The sequence below is a fragment of the Engraulis encrasicolus genome, chromosome 8 (genome assembly GCF_034702125.1).
Source record: "Engraulis encrasicolus isolate BLACKSEA-1 chromosome 8, IST_EnEncr_1.0, whole genome shotgun sequence".
NCBI lineage: Eukaryota > Metazoa > Chordata > Actinopteri > Clupeiformes > Engraulidae > Engraulis > Engraulis encrasicolus.
In genome coordinates, this window is record NC_085864.1 from 50,105,836 (window position 1) to 50,109,535 (window position 3,700).

The 3,700-nt window shown below is 38.6% G+C and overlaps 1 long non-coding RNA gene across 1 annotated transcript; it reads right to left on the bottom strand.

Moving 5' to 3' along the window:
• Positions 1 to 752: 752 nt before the first annotated feature.
• Positions 753 to 3,040, bottom strand: LOC134453762 (uncharacterized). The gene is made up of 3 exons (XR_010035734.1): positions 2,766 to 3,040; positions 2,232 to 2,284; positions 753 to 1,503 (listed from the first exon to the last, which is right to left on the bottom strand). It is a non-coding gene; the product is annotated as an uncharacterized LOC134453762 (long non-coding RNA).
• Between the last annotated feature and the right edge of the window lie 660 nt (positions 3,041 to 3,700).

Consider the following 3,700-nt stretch of genomic DNA (forward strand, 5'->3'; position numbering starts at 1 on the left):
AAGTTGGTTGAGATTAGTTAATATGTAACATTAAAGTGATACTGTCCCATTTTTGGACATAAGCTCATATTACACCTCCCCTTGAGTCAAGTTATTGAGTTTTACCTTTCCCTTATTTTTTGTTTTACCTGTACTTCTTGTCGTTCTCTGAGTACGGCAGTGCAAATTTTATCTCCAAGCTAGCAGTTAACATTGAGTCGCCAGCTGGTCTCATAGGACTCAATGTTAACTGCTAGCATGGAGGTAAAATTTGCACTGCCATACTACGAACACTGAACATACAGGAGGAGAAAGGTAAAACTCAATAATTTAACTCAAGGGGATGTGTAATATGAGCCTATTTCCAGAAATTGGACAGTATCACTAGAAATGATCACAGTACAAATGATTTTCACTTGGTCTCAAGAAATACATTTTCACACTGTTAGAAAGAGAGAAAAGAATTATCAATGATGTTAAACTGTTGTTACCCACTACTGAGTATGGTACATGTCAATGGTAGGCCAGGATCAATGGGCTACAGAATGTGACACTAGGCTTTGGGTAGAGTGAAAAAGATACCAATTAAAAGACAACATACAATATGTTTCTACAACATTTTCACCATTTATATTAGAGCATGTCAAATCAAAAACCCCAGCACGCTACAAAACAGAGAACTTGCCAGGGTCACAACACACATTTCACAACACAAATTCCCTTACAATACAAAAATAATTTCTAACATAAAAATGTAGCCTTAACACAAAACATTAAGTTTCTGTCCTTTTATGTCCTTATTAGATCCACAGAGGCGAGCGCAAGCCGACAAGAGCAGTAATTCAAGAGAGTTGGCCGCTTCACTCCAAAAATGTCCTTTGGAGGATTAAAGTGACGTCCCGTGAATTGAAACAGTCCAAAACAAAAAGGAAAGGATATCGAAAGCAAAATGAACGGGGAAAACCATAATGTTCGTGTCAAATGTCCATCTTGCATAAATAATAATAATAATAATTATTTATTTATCATTATAAATAATCATGTATCCATAGAAAATATTGTATGCAACCCTAATGAAGAATGACATTCTTAAATACAAACATAGGATATAGGGAAAAATAATAAAATGGGCATTAACAAAATGAAATAAAAACATCACAAGTAAGAGATTGAAAAGTTTAAATATTTACAATTACCCCCCCGTCCCCCAAAAAGGTTTGAACATTAAAAAAAAAAAAAATTTGAATTGTCCTTCAAAAATTGGAAATAGTCCTTTAAATCCTCAAAAGAAACGATGTAGAGAGTTCCTTTAAGTTGTTCAAAAAGAAATATAGCTCATTTCAAGCAGTTCAGTTCAAGGCGTTGAAGTCAGTCATAGTCAGTGATGTGACACGAGCAGGCCACAATCCTACCAAATATGCCATGCGCAATGTAGAACAGGATCACATTCGAATGAGTGGGTGGCTCGCCATCTAGTAGTCGACGAATCCTCAGCAGAATCCAGATCCAGCTCAAAAACTTCACCTATGTGAACATATGTCATCAGTTAAGTTTGGTTTATTTGATAGGGACAGACACATCATGTAGCCTAGGCTGTAGAGCAGAAAAGCATCATAGCAGTTACAGCCGTAAGCTACACACCCAGGACAATGTTGAATTCCTATCAAATATCATCAGTTTAAACTTAAAGTTGTGCAACATTTAAAATCAATCTTCTCAAAAGAAAAGCTATGCAAACTGTAAACCTGCAAACACTCTGTTCCTACTGCATTGCATACCATTCAGTTAAATAACCATTATCAAGTAAACAGGGTGAATACTATGAAATAACAACATAGTGTACTGAAATTGAGGTAACCTTGCAATTATACATGGGCCCGTACAGTGTTCAACACAATGTTATGAGGAGGGGCAAGACACTGGCAGCCAAACATGTGAGATAAGTTTTTGACCGTCAGCGGTTTTCTACAATCAGAGGTGGAGTTGTGCACAGCTAGGTTCGCTCAGTCAGGTTATAAACAACATTTAGAACCCATGTATAGGCCTAGAGAATTACACCTTGCGTGCAATGGGTGCGTGATCACAGCATGTGAAATACAGTCTGCTTACTCCGAACTCATTTCAACCAGCCAACATTAAACTTAAGTATTAACAAAACAAAAAACAAATTGCAGGTTTCACCTGAAGGCAGTGATAGACAATATAAGACTTAGGTTACAACAGTATGGGGAAAAATAGACAAGTTGCCTTACCAAGACGATTGAAACAGAAGAAATACTCGATGGAATACTCCATGGAATCCATACTGAAAAAGAAACACAAAGGACAGGAGAGTCATAACATACACAGGGCAGCCGTGGCCTAGTGGTGAGGCAGCCGTGGCCTAGTGATAAGAGAGTTGGTCTTTCAATCTGGGGGTTGCAGGTTCGAATCCCTTTGACCGCTCCCTACATCTCCATGGCTGAAGTGCCCTTGAAAAGGCACCTAAACCCACATTACTCCAGGGACTGTAAACAATACCCTGACATATAATAACTAAGTCGCTTTGAATAAAATGAAAGTATCAGCTAAGTGAAATGTAATGCAATGTAATGACATCACAGTTTGAAATCATTGGCTCATGACTCAGGAGTACATGATCAATGCAAACAAATATATCTCCAGCACATGCATTAAGTTTTTTGTCTAAAGTAAAATGTATTCCATGGCAAACTACTATCAGTTTTTTTTTTTGTAAAGAGGCTTGGTTAACACATGCCAGTTGATTTATGACTGAACAAACTAACCACGGTATGCGAATGATGATTCTCCTCTTTGGCTTCTCTGAAGTCCAGGCGAACAAAGTTGGCAGGCACAGCATCCTTTATTAGCGTTGTCATACCACGGGTGACCTTAACAAAGCATTGCTTCTCAACGTGCTCAGATCAAACCTCGGTCTCTGCGTTGATCTGTAACCATAAATACCAGCATGTATTTTAGTTCGTTAGCAAAACAACTTCATTTTGGCACAAGTATGCTACTGGTTCTGGTAACACATCCGGTAAGCCATCAGATCGCTTAACACAAAATTGAAAGCATAATTTTGAAATAGCGATCTGGAAATACCATATAAATGTAGCATTGTGTAATTACACATTCATATTTTTTTTAATTAGGCTTCATTAGGCTACATGAGTCATGACCAGTTTGGCGAGCTAGCTTATTTGTGCTAGCTAATGCGTATGATTGGACATAATTATGCATCTTACCTTGAAATATAGACCAGGATCCCTCTTGGTGTGATTAATTCATTCACGCCGAAGTGCCTGCTCTTTGGCGAAACGGTGGAAAGTCTGTCCACGGTAGGATTTGTTTCTCTTTGAGGACGTAGGACTACATTTGGGCACACAGCAGTGAGGCGCCAAAAAGCTGGTGTGCGGCCGGGTGTACCCCTGAAGTGTACCCCTCAACGTCTTTAGAAAGTTCCGGGTGAATAAGGCGAATTGAAACAAAACAAATACTCGATGAAAGGAAGCCTCTAGTCTTCAAAACTTACATCATTCACAGAGCTGGACGCTCCGTACTCCAAAAGGAAACTTAAACTTCATAAAAAACGAAATATTTTCTTTTGATTGTTTCTAGCTCCAAAGAAAATTCGACTGGCTCGGCAGACGACAGACTGAAGTGAACGGCTCCAAGGGAAGCCACAGCCGGTTTAAAAATAAAAGTCCCAAATCGTAAT